The sequence below is a fragment of the Gorilla gorilla genome, chromosome 3 (assembly GCF_029281585.2).
Source record: "Gorilla gorilla gorilla isolate KB3781 chromosome 3, NHGRI_mGorGor1-v2.1_pri, whole genome shotgun sequence".
Classification (NCBI taxonomy): Eukaryota; Metazoa; Chordata; class Mammalia; order Primates; family Hominidae; genus Gorilla; species Gorilla gorilla.
In genome coordinates this window covers 99,756,342-99,773,170 of record NC_073227.2, presented here as the reverse complement: position 1 = coordinate 99,773,170, position 16,829 = coordinate 99,756,342, and the positions used below count along the sequence as shown (strand labels likewise).

Below are 16,829 nucleotides of genomic sequence, written 5' to 3'. Positions count from 1 at the left end.
AAGTAGACTAGGTTATTCAGTTTATCCATTAAAGTTTCTATGGGCTCAACTTTTTACCAAAAAATTAAAACTCCATATTTGGATCCCCTTTGGTCAGAGTTTGGCAGCTTTTCAGAGGAATTATATCACTAATTCACCCATGCCTTCGTTTGGATTTGCCCCATAGCACTTGGAAACCAGATCTTATATTCAGGTACTTTATTTGGGATTGATTCAGGCAGGAAAAGTGAGTGAATGGGGAAAGTGAGCAACGAAGGGTAAACAAAAATCAATAAATAGACACGGATTTACATTTTGCCATTGTTAGCAACTGGGACTTAAACTTTCTGGAATTGAATTACGCGGAGAGCAGTAAAATCCTGTGAACTAGCTGGATTCTCAGTCCCTGTGGAAAAACTTGATAAACTCTAAGTGTTATTTGAAGTCAAGAGTTATAAGAAGATAAAAGAAAAGAATGAATGACCTAAACAATAGAACTAAAAACGTGATCTACACATTCTAGTAAACTACTTATTTGTTCATTTATTCATTTACTTATTCACAAATCCTATTTTCTAAGTACCGATTATAAGGACACTTATCAAAGTCTTTGGTGATTAACTTAATCTTATTCTTGCATAGGAGACCCGTAAACACGTATTTTGCACTTTACCAAAATATGTAGAGTAATGTGATTCCTGAATTTATTCATGCTATCATTCAAACATTGTTTAGTGAATAGCTTTATGGTTGTGGGTTGTTGTTAAGAAGTGTTATGAAGGTAATTCAGGAGAGAAAGGATAGTGTTTTCCAGAAGTAATGTTGATAAAATTGGCCATCCATATGCAAAAATAAAAAGCCCTCAAACTGTGCCTCATACCATACACAAAAATTAACTAAAATGGATTATAGATCTAAATGTAAAACTGCAAATGATAAAAGTTTGAGAAGAAAACTTGGACAAAAAATCTTTGTGACTCTGAATTAGGCAAAGTTTTTTCAATATGATGCAGAAATAATGACCTCTAAAAATTAAAAGTGATATATTGTATCTTATTGCAATTAAAAGCTTCTGCTTGTCAAAGCAACTTCAAGAAAATGAAAAGCCATAGACTGAAAGAAGATATTTGCAAAGCATATATCTGATAAAGGACATATATACAAAGTACATAAAGAACCCTTAAACACAACAATAAAAAGCAAACAACCCAATTAAAATAAGCAAAAGATTTAAATGGACACTTTACTAAAAAAGACATAATAATGGCAAATAAGAACACAAAAAGAGGTTCACATGATTAATCAACAGAAAAATGCAAATTAAAACAATAATGAGATACGGCTACACACCAATGAGGGTGGCTAAAATAAAGACTGATCATATTATGTCTTGGGGAAGGTGCAGAAGAACTAAAACTTTCGTACATTGTTACTAGGAAAGTAAAATGGTAAAACTACTTTTGAAAACAGTTTGTCAGTTTCTTAAAAAATGAAAAATATAACCCCCATATTATCCAAACAATCCAAGTCTAGACATTTTCCCAACTCAACACAAAGCATACACTTATGGAAAGACTAGTACGTGAATGTTCATAGTATTAAGAGTTTTATTTGTAAGAGCCAAAAACTGGAAACCATTCAAATATCTATTGACAAGTGAACAGGTGAACAAACTTTGGTATTTTCATACAATGAAATGTTATTAATAATAATAAAAAGGAATGAACAATTAATCCACACAACATGTATAAATCTTAAAATTATTATGCTAACTGAGAAACTTCAGTATCTACTATATGATTCCATTTAGCATCTACTATATAGTTCTATTTACATAAAACTATAGAAAAGGCAAATAATCTATAGTAACATAAGTTATATCAGTGGATTCCTGGGGAGAGGGAAAAAGAATGGGGGTGGGTGGAAAGGAAAGAATTAAAAGGAACACTAGGGAATGTCTGAAGGTAATGGATATGTTTCTTATCTTGATTGTAGTGATTGTTTCACAGGTGAAAACGTTAGTCAAGACTTATCAAATTGTACATTATAATTTATTATACATTAACCATACTTCAATAAAGCTGTTAAAAAAAAGAACCCTGTTCTGGTATAGGTTGTGTCAATCATATATGGAAATTGTAGCCTTATTGGTCATAAGCATATTAATTGCCCAAACTGAAAAAATCTAGATGTGACTAAATCTGAGTGCAGGGCAGAGAGGTTGTCCTGAGAAGGGAGTACCAAATGATGCAGTTGAAAGAAACATCACAGTTAGAAGATAGTGGTAAACTAGGATTGAGGGGATAGATGAATGGCCCCAGGAAAAAATACAATCTAGCTGGGACACATGGGATTCGTCCCTCTCCTGACATTTAATATTTTCCTCTGTGTCATCTTTGGCTACTGTCACCTGCCCTACATTACTGCTACCAAAATTCTAAATATTGCCATTTCAAGTGAATGATTGTTTTCTTCCAATGTGCAAAAGAATATGCTGGCAATATGATCATTTCCACAAGTGCAAATAATGAGTTCTTTGTTTTAGAATTTGAAATCAAATTTGGTAAGTAAATGTGTTAGTGTTCAGGGAACTTAATGTCTGAGATGATCATGCTACTATAAAGACACATGCACCTGTATGTTTATTGCGGCACTATTCACAATCCTATGCAGCCATAAAAAACGATGAGTTCATGTCCTTTGCAGGGACATGGATGAAGGTGGAAACCATCATTCTGAGCAAATTATCACAAAGAGAGAACACCAAACACCTCATGTTGTCACTCATAGGTGGGAATTGAACAATGAGAACACTTGAACACAGGGCGGAGAACATCACACACTGGGGCCAGTCGGGGGGTTGGGGGCGGGGGAGGGATAGCATTAGGAGAAATACCTAATGTAAATGATGAGTTAACGGGTGCAGGAAACCAACATGGCACATGTATACATATGCAACAAACCTGCAGGTTGCGCACATGTACCCTAGAACTTAAAGTATAATAATAGAAAACAACAACAACAAAAACCACGTTTGATCACTCAACTGTCAAGTTGAATACTTCCTGTCCTCCTTTCCAAAGCCAGCAAGTTAAAACTATTTAAATGATTTCCTGAAACTCTGTGGTCAGTAGTTGCCTCTGCAGAGTGTTCATTTAACACAGGACTGTAAAACTTTAAAACCAATCCATGCTTCTTCCTGACATATAGCTTCAACACCCGTTTCTCTTACAGCTAAAGCTCTTTCTTCAATTTAATTCGCCTTCAGACTCTTTTAGACAGAGTGCTATACCATATTTTGCTGTTAAATCATGAAAAATGATAGAATCTCTACCCTTTTGCAAGAGTCATTGTCAAATTATGCCCTCCAATAGGTAATATACAGCTTGAGTCAGTAATTTCAACTGTTTGTATGCATTTCAGGTTTGCCAATTACCCTTCCAAGCTGTAAATTGCCTATATTGAGAGCATAATTTGATTTTTAATGTTTGTCTTAACAGCCAGATTTGTTTTATCTTTTGATTTGTTTCACATTTTAGTAATTAATTTTAGACTGAAAATGTCTCTCCTAAAAGGAAGGTGGAGTTTGGAAGCCTTTGAGAACTACAGCCATTTGATACTGATATAAATTTCTGTCTAGGGTCATAGAACTTAAGCAAAAAATGCCAGGCTCCATTTTCTTTTCTTTGGAAAGAAGTCATCACTTCTTTTCCAGGAGATATGCTATTTTGAGTTTCAAATGCACACTCCATAACCCCCCAAATATAAATACACATGAATTAGCAAAATTGGCCCTAAGAAATATACTCAAAACAGAAGTGATATTTGTCAAGGCATCAGTCTGAAAATAAAGACTAAAATGTGTCTTGGGGTTATATAAGAGTATTTGTTCTCAAGTGTCTTTTGAATTCATTCTGCATCTTTAGCCTACTGACAAAAACTGTAAGGTGAAAGCAAATCTCTGGTTCCCAGACACTGCAAAAATTCTGTTACAGTTGCTTGGGAAACACTAACACTTTTGACTTAGGTCTGTAGCCTTTAATACCCTCAGTAACATTTTTAGTTAGTTCTGTGGGATGCATCAAGTTTTTCCTCATACATTTTTTTGAGAATGAGTGTAGCAATGAAGAAGGTAACCAGAAAGTAAGATGTGTAAAAGCATGAGAAGGAGATCATAGCTGATGGAGAAGGGAGAAATAAGGGACACTCAGGAATAGAAATTAGAAATAAAATTGGAGGGTAAAGCTCTCCATGACTTGTAAAACATGTGAGGGAACCTCTCCAAATCATTTAATAATTCCCTAATGACACCAAATTGCCAAACTATAAAAAAGTTTGATTTCTGCTCTATTTTTGCAAGAACATAGAGTACCCAATGTCTTACAACTGGTGGGCAAATTGAATTAGAGGTTTTTTTTTTTTTTTTTTTACATTTAATGTCAATAACACATTCATGAAAGACAGAGTTTCTTTCCATTTGCAATATGTAAAATGTGCATAAATTATAAAAAGAGAATGATGTCTGAATGTATCGCCTGTTCCAAGTGGGGAAAACTTTCTATATTTCAATTACTATTTAGAAGTATTGGACAATGTAGATAGGAGAGAAGAGCAATTAAATGGTTAATTATCAGTCTAGAGCACACATGTTCTCCTGGAAGTATGTGTTGGATATTTAACCCTTCAATTTACCGAATTCAAACATTCCAAATAAAAAGTACTTGTGCTTGGGGAGTTGGGAGTGAATTTGAGATCTTTTGGGGGATGGCTTTTTTCCACACCTACTTGTTTTATGACGATTGTAGATTCACACAGAGTTGTAAGAAATAATTTCGAGGACTCTCATCCATATTTCTCCAGGTTTTCCCAAAGGCAATATCTTGCAAAATTATAATACAATATCACAACTGGGATACTGACATTGATGTGGTAGAAATACAGAAACTTCCGTCGCCACAAGGATTCTTCATGTTGCACTTTTATATTCATACCCACTTTTCTTCCACTCACTCCACCCCCTCTTTAATCCCTAGTTACCACTAATAATCTTCTCAATTTCTATAACTTGATCATTTCAAGAATATTATATAAATGAAATCATAAAGTATGTAACTGGAATCAACTTATTTTCACTCAGCATAATTCTCTAGAGATTTACCAGGTTGTGGCATGTATCCGGAGCATTTTCCTGTTCATTGTTGAGTAGACCACTACGGCATGGATGTACCATAGTTTAGTCATTCTTCCATTGAAGGACATCTAGGTGGTTCCAAATGTTTTCCTATTATAAGTAATGTTGCTATGAACACTACTAATGTACAGATTTTCATGTGAATCTAAGTTTACATTTTTCTGGAATAAATGTCTAGGAGTACAATTGCTGGGTTTTATGATAATTGCACGTTTAGTTTTTAAAGAAACTGCCATACCATTTTCCAGAGTGGTTGTCCACTTTACATTTATGCAAGTAAATATGAATGATCCTAGTTTCTCTGCATTCTCACCAGCATCTGGTGTTGTTACAATTTTTTGTTTTAGACGTTTTAATAGGTGTGTAGGGATATCTTCTTGTGGTTTTAATTTGCATTTCCCTAACAGCTAATGGTGCTAAATATATTTTCAAGTAATTATTTTTCAACTTTATAGTATTTGGAAAAATGCCTGTTCATGTCTTTTGCCCCCTTTCTAAATGGATTGTTTATTTTCTTAATTTTGAGTTTTGAGATTTCTTTATATGTTCTAGACATAGGATAGATACTAGATTCTTGGGAGATTTGTGATTGGCAAATCTTTCTCTTAGTTTGCAGATTGTAACTCTTTGCATAGCCCCAGATCCCAAAGACTTTGTTTTAAGTTTTATAGTTTTACATTTTATATTTAAATCCATAATCTATTTTGAGTTATTTCAGTTTAGAGATGAGGTTTAAATTGAAGTTTTTTTTTCTTTTTTGCTGGAGATTTTAAATAGCTCCAGTACTATTTGTTGAGACTCTATCTTTGTTGATAGATTTGTTGAGACTCTATCTTTCTTCTATTGTATTTCTTTTACAATTTTGTTAAAAATCAGTTGCATTTATTTATATAGATCTATATTTTGGGTTCTGTATTCTGTCCCACTGTTCTATGTGTCTATCCCTCTGCTAATACCACACAGTCTTGATTACTGTAGCCATATAAGTCCTGAAATCAAGTAGACTGATTTCTCCCATTTTATTCTACTTTTTCTAAATTGTTATGGCTACTCTAGTTTCTTTATTTTTCATATAAAATTTGAAATAATCTTACCTATATCTATAAAAGTATTGTTATGTTTTGATAGAAATGGCATTAAATCTGTATATCAATTTGAGGAGATATGAAATTTTTAGCATATAAGTCTTTCATATCTTTGATTAGAGTTACACCAAAATATTTCATTTTTTGAGCAATTGTAAAGAAAACTGTATTTTTAATTTTACTGTACTTATGTCTATTGCAAACAGAAATTTGATTTTTGTAAGTTAACTTAGTATTCTACAATCTTGCTTAACTCATTTATTAATTCTAGAAATTTTTTGTACATTACTTTGTATTTTCTACATAGACCATGCTATCTGCAAATAAGTACAGTTTTCTTTCTTTCTTTCTAATCTGTATGACTCCTTCTTCTCCTTTTGTTTCCTTCCTGCAGTGGTTAAAACTTTCCATACTATGCTGAATAAGAGTGGTGGCAGCAGATAAGTCCCACTTATTAATAGACTTGGGGAAAGCATTCACTCTTTTACTATAAAGTGTAATTTTAGCTGCAGATTTTTTTGCTTCACATATTTTGCAGCTCCATTGTTTGGTTTATATACATTTAAAATTGCTACACCTTCTTGATAAGTTGATCCTCTTTATCATTATGCAATCTCCCTTTCTGTGTCTGGTAATTTTCTTTGCAGCGATGTCTATTTTATCTTATAATAAATAGAAATATTCCTGCCTTATTTTGATTAAGGTTTGCATGATGTATTAGTCTGTTCTCTCATTGCTATAAATACCTGAAACTGGGTAATTTATTTTAAAAAGAGGTTTAATTGCCTCACAGTTCTGCAGGCTCTGCAGGAGGCATAGTGGTTTCTGGGGAAGCCTCAGGAAACCTTTACTCATGGCAGAAGGCAAAGCGGGAGCAGGCATCTTTACAGGGGGCCAGGACAGGGAGAAGAGAGAGAAGGGGAGGCTACATACTTTTAGATCACCAGATCTCTTGGTAACTCCCTCTTGCCACATCAACACCAAGGGGGATGATGCTAAACCATCAGAAGGTACCCCCATGATCCAATCACCACCCACCAGGCCCCACCTCCAAAATTGTGGATTACAGTTGAACATGAAATTTGAGTGGGGATACAGAGCCAAACCATATTACATGATACAGATTTTTTCCATTACTTCACTTTCAACTTATCTATCCTGTTATGTTTGCAGTGAGTTTCATGTAGGCAGCATATTGTTGATTCATATTTTTAATTCACTCTGCCAATCTCTACCTTTTAATTGTTATATTGAGACTATTTCTATTTAAAGTAATTATTTATATGTTAAGGCTTAAGTCTGGCATCTTATTTTTCATTCTGTTGTTCTTTCTGTTTTCTTTTAAAATGTTACTCTCTTCTTTTTCTTGCCTTTTTGAGGGTAAACTGGAAGTTTGTTAAAACTCTATTTTTATTTTATCTATATGCCATTTGAATGAATCTCTTTGTATAGCTTTTTTACTGTTTTCTCCAGGTAGTATATATATGCTATATATATATAATATGTATATATTGTATAAATATTCTATAGATAGATGATTGATTGATCAATTGATCAATTGATTGATTTCTCTAGTCATACTTTTACCATAAGCCTAGTGGTCACACACTCGTAGTTTTCCTTTACCTGAATATGTTTTCATTTCTCTTCAGTTTCTGGCAGATATTTTCACAGAATATAGAATTTTCTTTTCTTTTCTTTCAGCACACAAACATGGAAATGTTGTGCCACTTCCTTTGTCACAGGCTCTGAAGCGAACACCATTGTAATGTCAGTTTTTTAGTTTTTTTCCCCTATAAGGTGACATTTTGATCTTGATGCTTTCAAGATTTTTAGTTCTTGTCTTAAGTTTTTAATTATTTGTTTATGATATGCCTTGATAGGAGTTATTCAGAGATTTATCCTGTTTAAGTTACACTCAGCCTCTTAATCTTTAAGTACATATCTTTACCCAAAATATGGAAAATTTTCAGCTGTTATTTTTGAATACTTGTTCCATTCCACCCACTTTTTCCTCCCCTTCTAGGACTCTGATTACGTAAATTTTAGATGTCTTGTTATAATTCCACAGATCTCTGAGGTTCTTTTTATTTTGTTCATCTTCTTTTCTCTGTGATTCACATCAGGTCATTTCTGTTGTTCTAATGTTCTTTCCTCAAGTACAATGAGTCTTTCCTCTGATCCTTTTATTCTGTAATTGAGTCCACTCATGTTTTCATTTTGGTTATTGTATTTTTCAACACTAAATTTTTTACCTAGTTCTTCTTTATATCTTCTATTTCCTTATTGAGAATTTCCATTTATTTTATTTGCTTCAAGTGTGTTCATAATTCCTTGTTAAAGATTTTTTTTTATTGTGACTGCTTCAAAATTTTTGCTAGATAATTGTGAGATCTCTAGCATTTTGGTTTTGGAGTCTATTAATTTTTTATTACATTTAAGTTGAGATTTTTCTGGTTCTTGGTATGATTCACAATTTTGTAATGAAACTTGGACATTTTAGATATATGTTATCAGACTGTATATTTTATTTAGACTTTCTGTTTTAGCTGGCTTTCTCTGATGCCACTCCAGCAAGAGAAGAGGTGAAGGGGATTGCCTCATTACTTCCAGATGGGGTTAGAAGTCCAGGTTCCTCACTCAGCCTTCACTGGCACACAAGGAATGGTGGAGCCCTTTTTGCCGTTGGGTGGTGGTGGGAGTTTGACATCCTACTAAGCCTTCACTGTTACTTCTCTGGCTGGGAGAGGTAGGAGTGCCTCACTACTGTTCCCCAGATGGCCAGACATGGGAGTGATAGTGAGATTGCCTTCTTACTGCTGGGCAGTAGAGAAAGTCAGTGGGGGAATGAGCATCTCATTACTGTTAAATTAGAGCAAAATTATAGGCTTCCTACTCAGCCTTCTCTTATACCACCCCAGTAAGAAAATTGGGGTAACTTGTTTTATCTTGGCAAAAATGACCGTGTAGGGTCCCCATGTGATCTTTGCTAGTATGGGTGGAGTGGGGCCACAGATTTTTCTATGGTGTTTAGCTGAAGTACAGTAGCTTTTCTCTAAAACATTTTTGTTATCCTGCTAAGCACCTTTTCAGGATTAACTAAAGAGAGAAGGCTTTCGTTGGAGCTGGGTGTTTTTTCTTTGTTGTTTTTGTTGTTGTTGTTGTTTGTCTTGTACCATTTGTGTTTCTTGATTGCTGTTTACTTCAAGTCCAAGTCTAGGATATACGAGGCAATAAATACCTACCTACATACATACATTCACATGAAACTCACCACCATGTACTTCCTTGGGACTCAAACTCCCTAACTGGTCTGCCTTCCTTTCTCCACATTTCAAAGTCTTCTATTTGTTTTGCAAATAATTTCCAGAGTTTTTGTTTATTTAGTGAGAGGAATAGGAAAAATTAAATCTATTATATTGGAAGCTATTTTTAAAAAGCAAGTACTGAACACCATTTTTTCTTGTCGGTTTTAAGTTACTAAAGGAGTATGAATCCCTTTACCAAATTGTTTTGATGGTAAAATCTAAAAATCATTTTGGTCATAATACATTAATCAAAATAGATGCAAATGCAATAATTGCAAGTGAGAAATTCACATTAATTTATTTATATCAATAATGTATTCATATTATTTTGTCTTGAAATGGAGATAATTTTAGTAATATTTTAATACTTGATATTTAAGCTGAAAATTAGAAATAAAAATAAGACAGACCAAGTTGCCACAAATAAAGCAAAACAGAAAATTATCCCTTTACCTGGGGCTAAAACTTTTCTTTCTCCTAATATTTTCTAAATTTCTTATATCATTTGTAATATATTCATAACTTAAGCAAAATAACACACTTTAGAATTTCAAGAGCCTAGCAATGTAGATGAGGCAAAGAGACATTTTCTCAATCAACTTAGTGTTTGGATAAATCCTAATACTCTGAAAACCTAGTGTTAAAGTGAAACTGCACTGTCCATTAAATTTCATGGAAGATAATATGAAGAAAAAAACAATAATTTGTATTATTTGTCACAGATATAAAATAATTATGAGATTTTACAGTCTTGTAAAGTATGCTTCTACAAACTGCATAACTTCTAAAAAGAATGTATAATTTCACAATATCTTAACAAGTATTATTTCAAAGTCCTCCTAAAAACAAACACAGATGTCTAAAGTGATTTCAACAGCACAGGCCAAATACCCTACAATTGGTAGGCTAGTTTAAGTATCTCCTCAAGGATTTTTCCATTTAGCTTAACTTCTGAAGGACACGAAAGTTCAAATAAAAGGGAAGAATGAAAACAATTATGCCAAGATACACTATGTTACTACAGAGAAAAGAGAGCCAGGATCAGTTTAAAGAGGTACCTGTATTTAATATAGTTTGTGTAAATAACACTAACTTACTGCTATAGCCTGAACCTTTGTGCCCTTTCCATCCCAAAATTCATATGCTGAAACCTAATCCCCAATGTGCTAACTTTAAGAAGTTAGAGCCTTCTAGAGGTGACTGGGGCATGAAAGCAGAACTCTTGTGAATGGGATTAGTGTAAGCTACTTTGCTCCTTTCATCCTGTGAGGACACAGTGAGAAGTTGGTAGTCTGCAACCTGGAAGAGGGCTCTCACCAGAACTTGACCATGTTGGCACCCTCATATTGCACTTCCTACCCTCCAGAAGTGTAAGAAATAAATTTCTGTTGTTTATAAGCCATATAGTTTATGATATTTTGTATAGCAGCCTGAATGTACTAAAACACTTATATCATGACTATATAAGTAGTTTTCCAATACATGAAGCAATGTAAGCATCACCTTATCCTCTTCAAACTCTATTGTCTTACATAAATACAGATGTTTGGCATTTTTCACTTCATTTCCTCTATATATTTCTTGCCTCAGCTTAATGGAAGAGGCAATGTGCTATAAGGAAGCCATGCAGTAAAAGTTCAGTGTTTCGAGAGGTTTACCTCCTGCTTCTGTGCAGATTATTTTATCATTAGCAAGCCAAATAAGCCATTCTCCTTTGTTAGATAAAATGGGATTGATAATAATAATTAATGATAAAAATAATAACAAAAACAACTACTACCAAAACAATGGTCTGCCTGCCTTAAAAGCATTAGCTTCTCAAATTCTAGAGCATACCACAGGTTGTTCTTTTTATGGTACATGCTTATAAAACAATCATCTTGATTCTTAAAAATGAAACCAGTCTCATCCATAGCATTGTCACTGATACAAGTGCATTTTATTTGCACTTATGTAGCATGAAATAGTGCATGAAAGCCTTTTATGGTGATAAAATAACTTCTTAACTAGGGTGAAAAAGGAAAACTGTTAACTTGGGTTCACAAGACTAATGCTCACATATAATTGTATCTATAAATGTCCTAGATGCTATGATCCCTCCCATATGTGTAATCCTCCTGTTGATGTCAATCCAAAACACTATGCTCATGTTACGGTATCTCCTCTACATCCTTATTGTAAATTCACATTCTGAGTTAGAGCAGCTGAACATCTAGTCCCCAAACAGCTGACTCCAATTTTTCCTTCCCTGTCCATTCCTACCCTCACTGTCGTAAGATGGGCACATTCTTTGCTCCCAAGAAAGATGCTTGTCCCTTGTTTTGTAAAACACAAAACAAATAAAGAAACAAAAGAAACTAAATAACACCTCCTTGAAGATAAGATATACTAGAGAAATGTTGTTACATTGAACTGAATCGCATTCCACAGAAGATAGAAGAGGGTATCATGAATGTATCAAAACAACTAAGTTAAACATAAAATAAACTACAAATCTTTTTCATGCCTGAATCTATCTCCTTTTTTTTTACTTTTCTCACCTCACCAAAATACTGAATGGGAATGAAACAATTCAGATATCTAGATTTATAAATCTATAAAATTTTAAATTTTCTATCAGTACAAATAAATTAAAGCAAAGCAAATAATCGGCAGAATTTTTGAACATGTACTCTAGAAGTGTTTTGTTATTTCTATATCTGTACATTTTATAATTTATTGAGTTTCAATATTTTATTGAAAAATATATCATGATTCAATCCAGCAAAGCTGTAGAGGGTGGCATGCCTCCAACATAGGACTCACTGATTAGTTTAAGCACATCAGAGACTGTATCTTCAGTTGTCCCTCAGTATCTGTGAGGGATTGTCCCAGGACGTCTGTCCTACCCTGCGCTGCCCCTGCAGATTACCAAAATCCAGTGATGCTTAAGTACCTTATATAAAATGGCATTGTATTTGCATATAACCAACTCACATTGTCCCCTATAATTTAAATTATCTCCAGGTTATTCATAAAATGTAATACAATGTAAATGCTATGTGAATAGTTGTTATACTGTATCATCTTTTATTTTGTGTTAGTTTTACTGGTGTACTTTTTTTTTCTGACATTTTCAAAGGCATGATTGATGGAAAACATGGATACAAAACCCATGGATATGAAGGACTGACTATAGACTTACAATGCTTGAGTATACTATAAACATAATAATGCTTCAGTTTAGAATTTTGATTTTAGCATCTATTTCCTAAGATGAGAAGAAAAAAATGTATCTTCCTTTGCTCTGAGTGGTTTCATCTTTTCTTTGACATTTTGATAGCAAAAAAGATTTTTAACTCAATTTAATAGTTGTAGGAATATGTCTACTAATAATTGTACTGACTTCTCCAGAACAAAATGAATTGTATATCCAATTCTCTTCAAACTGTCATGCTTATCTCAGTGTGTATGTGTCACTATAAGATGAGAAAGCCTGTCAACACCAACTTCTTCCTTCTAAACAAGAACACTAGGATGTTCATTTCTCATTGAAAATTTGGATTTCTGAGCTGTCTCCTTCCCTTAACTCCTACCCTCCAACACAGAACATGCCTGACATCAGACCCTTACTCCTGAGCCTTTTCCCACTTCATTCACCTAACAGCCTCCTCCACAACTGACATCTTATCAGACGTGACTGATTGCTATAATCTGTACTCTGGGCAGCCATTAAGCAAATTACCTGAATCATTGCAAGGATTAGTCTCATTAACACATGATTAGCATCAAATTAAAATAATGAGTGTTTAACTTCTGATGTCTTCCAGTTGTTTGAACAGCTTGATCAGCCACACCAGGCTGGCAGGGAGGTGGGGGTGTCAAAGAGCCACAGAAAAAAAGGGAGGCAGCACTGTGCAAGACATAGTACAGCTCACCAGTAGAATGAGGTAAGATCAGACTCAAACTGTCTGGATGAAAGGTATCTTCCAAACAGCAAAGATGCCCGGTCCAAACAGAGGTCTCTCTCTCTCTCTCTCTCTCTCTCTCTCCCCCTCTCTCATTGGCACTGTACTCCTAACCATCCATCTGAATCAAGGCTTTACATACTAATGGTGCACAATCTCGCCTGCTCCACATCCTGGATATTTTATTTCTGCTGGGCTTCCCTGTCTCAGGAGCACAGAATGCAGCTTTTCTCTTTCCTTTTCAAAACTTTATCAGACTTAAGACCCCTAATGTGCTGGGAGTATGGTAGACTGAAGATTAGAGCACAGATCCTCCAGAGTTCCCATATTTGTAGCTGGAAATGGCTGACCAAATATCAAAACAACAGAAAGTTTCCATCAGCTCTGGAAACTGTGAAGAATATCATCCACATATAGAAAGTTAAAATAATCTGCTAGATCCTACATAGACTGGTCCCAACTTACGATGGTTTGACTTATGGTTTTTTGACCTTAAGATGGGTTTATCGGGGTATTAAATGCATTTAGACTAATGATACTTTTGATCTATGATGGATTCATCCAGATGTTACCCCATCGTAAGTCAAGGAGCATCTGTGCCTATGTCGAAGATTTGATGGAAGCCTAAAGGACCAACTCACTTTTGTCCTACCTGTGGAAGATCAGCATTTATGGAAAGTAGGTGGGTAGCTTACAGTGACCCTTCCACTCCAAAACTTAGGGCACCTTATCTGTCTGGTGATGGTCAAGACAATCAGAGAGCCTGGACGAGCTCTTTTTGCCTGAGCTAGTGAATAAAATAAAGAGCTGTTGTGATAAATTTCTCTATCATTCCCTTGAAAAAGATTAATATGAGGAGTGTAATGTTACGGAAGAAACAATCTAAGATCAGGAAAAAAATGTGAAGATAAAAATCATTGCTAATATAAACACCCACAGTTAGGTATTTCAGGAGAGGAAAACAACAAATTATTTCCTCTACTCATCTTAGGTTCTCCAGCAGAGGCCCTGTGAATTAGACTAGCCAAAGACAGATTAATTAGAGACAAACAGGCAGAAGTTTTCTCAGTGGCCTTTAACAAAAAAAAATAAAAATAAAAAAAATGTATTCCAAAGAGGCATATTTTGAAGTGATATATTCCAGTACCCCTCAGAATACATTTCTGTCGTATGAAATAATCCCATGAACCATAAAGGAACAAAAAAACAGAATATCTGTAGATCAGACTTTATTTGCAATATTAAATGCTAAGAAAAACAAAGGTTTACATAGCTTTGGGCAGAAAAGATTGAGATCCAAGGCATTTTAGTTAGAAAAGCTCATATTTATATGCTAGAGCGACAGAAAGTTGTTTTTAGATACACTAGACTGAGAGGCAATGTCATCTAAAATTCTTTGTGAAAAAAACTATTTGACTAGTCACTTAAGTCAACTAAGAAATAAATATAAATAACTCAGCAAATAGAATTCTTAGCTCTACAGAGTGATTAGCTTTAAAATTTCAAATGTAGTACTTACAAGATAAAAATACAAAATATTAAGCTAATAATTAATAATAACCTGGATCTGAAATCTGAGATTATATCAGCAAAACAGTGTGAAGGAAAAATAGTAATGTGAAAATTATGCCAAATGTAGCATCTGAGCTGGAGGGATGTGAATGATAATAGTTACTGTTTTACTCTGTTCATAGATGATGAGAGAAAAATAGACCCAAGTAAGTTTTAAAATGCTTAAAATTTAGAAAATTGAACTTTCTGTGTATCTGTATTAGTCAGGGTTCTCTAGAGGGACAGGACTAATAGGATAGATATATATATAAAGGAGAGTTTATTAAGGAGTATTGACTTACACGATCACAAGGTGAAGTCCCACAATAGGCCATCTGTAAGCTGAGGAGCAAGGAAGCCAGTCCAAGTCCCAAAACTTCAAAAGTAGGGAAGCCAGCAGTGCAGCCTTCCGTCTGTGGCCAAAGGTCCAAGAGTCCAAAAGCTAAAGAACTTGGAGTCTGATATTCGAGGGCAGGAAGCATCTAGCATGAGAGAAAGATGCAGGCCAGAAGACTCAGCCAGTCTAGTCTTTCCAAATTTCTCTGCCTGATTTTATCCTAGTTGCACTGGCAGCTGATTAGATGGTGTCCCCCCAGATTGAGGGTGGGTTTGTGTCTCCCAGCTCACTGATTCAAATGTTCATCTCCTTTGGTGACACCCTCACAGACACATCCAGGAACAATACTTTGCATCCTTCAATCCAATCAAGTTGACACTCAATATTAACCATCACGGAATCCTTTCCAAATCCCTAAAAGAAAAAATAATAATAATATAGTCAATATAATAAACAACAGCTAGAAAAGAAATAGGTGAGCAAAATAGAGAATCTCTGACAAGATCAAAAAGAATAATATAATTAGTGTAAAACGGTTTAGTAGTTCAATTAAAAACTAAAGTCTCTCAAATTAAAACATTATTTTAAAATCTTTACTTAATAGGAAAAGATCAAAAGTCAAATGTCAGAGAAGTAGTAAGAAATTTTTTAAATGGCAGAAATATATCATAAATACAAAGAAAAATAAGGAAATAATAGCAATCATAATGTAGAATAAAATATAATTCGAGATAAAATTGGTGAAGAATCACAACAGGAACATATCAGAAAAACCAAAAGAATTCACAGACCATTTGAAATAAGCGGCTTGCCACTGGAAACTCCATGAGACTGCCAAAAAACTGAGTGCCTGAAGTGTGAGAAGGGGAAATCCATCTCCAAACATACATCGGCCCTGGAGAACCTGAAAATCCAGAAGACGGGAGGAGAGTTTAACCTTACCTAGAGCTGAAATGAATTTAGAGAGCCCAGTGAAATAGAAAAGTAAAAGAAGAAGTGGGAAAAGAACTGCAGGCATTCTTGGTCCCCAGGGAAGCCAAGGATAGCCATTTCTGAATTTATCTCACAGGGGTCCTTGAGGAGGGCAGCCAGTGGAATTGGGGAAGGTCCACAGGGAGAAGGAGACTTCCAGCTGAACTTTGTAATAATTTCCAAAGACGACAAATTTTCCTGGGCAGAGTCCAGGAGGTTGGGGTGTGGGGAACGGGAAGTACAGATAGGAGCACAGAAGCTGCAACAGGAAGGGAAGGGTGAGGACTGAAAGCCCTGCTTGCTCTCTCAGCAGGGAGTCTTGTAGCCTGGGGCAGGATCTCAGCCCTGTGCACCAGAGGCCTGGGTATAAACTGGGCACTGTTGGCTGCTGGGGGAGTATGGCAGGAATGAGACTGGCCTTGCTGGTTTCATGGGAGCTGGGTAAGGCCTGTCACTGAT

The 16,829-nt window shown here is 34.9% G+C and overlaps 1 long non-coding RNA gene across 2 annotated transcripts in view; it reads right to left on the bottom strand.

Annotated features, from left to right (window-relative positions):
• LOC101130479 (uncharacterized) overlaps positions 1–16,560 on the bottom strand; it is a 93,052-nt gene extending 76,492 nt beyond the window's left edge. The window contains exons 1-3 of one of the 2 annotated variants that reach the window (XR_008678924.2): positions 16,466–16,560; positions 16,190–16,302; positions 15,364–15,812 (exon numbers count right to left, since the gene is read on the bottom strand). This is a non-coding gene — a long non-coding RNA (uncharacterized lncRNA). Of the gene's footprint in view, positions 1–15,363; positions 15,813–16,189 lie in introns of both variants that reach the window. The other variant, XR_008678923.2, reaches the window with a different exon arrangement.
• Positions 16,561–16,829: the final 269 nt, after the last annotated feature.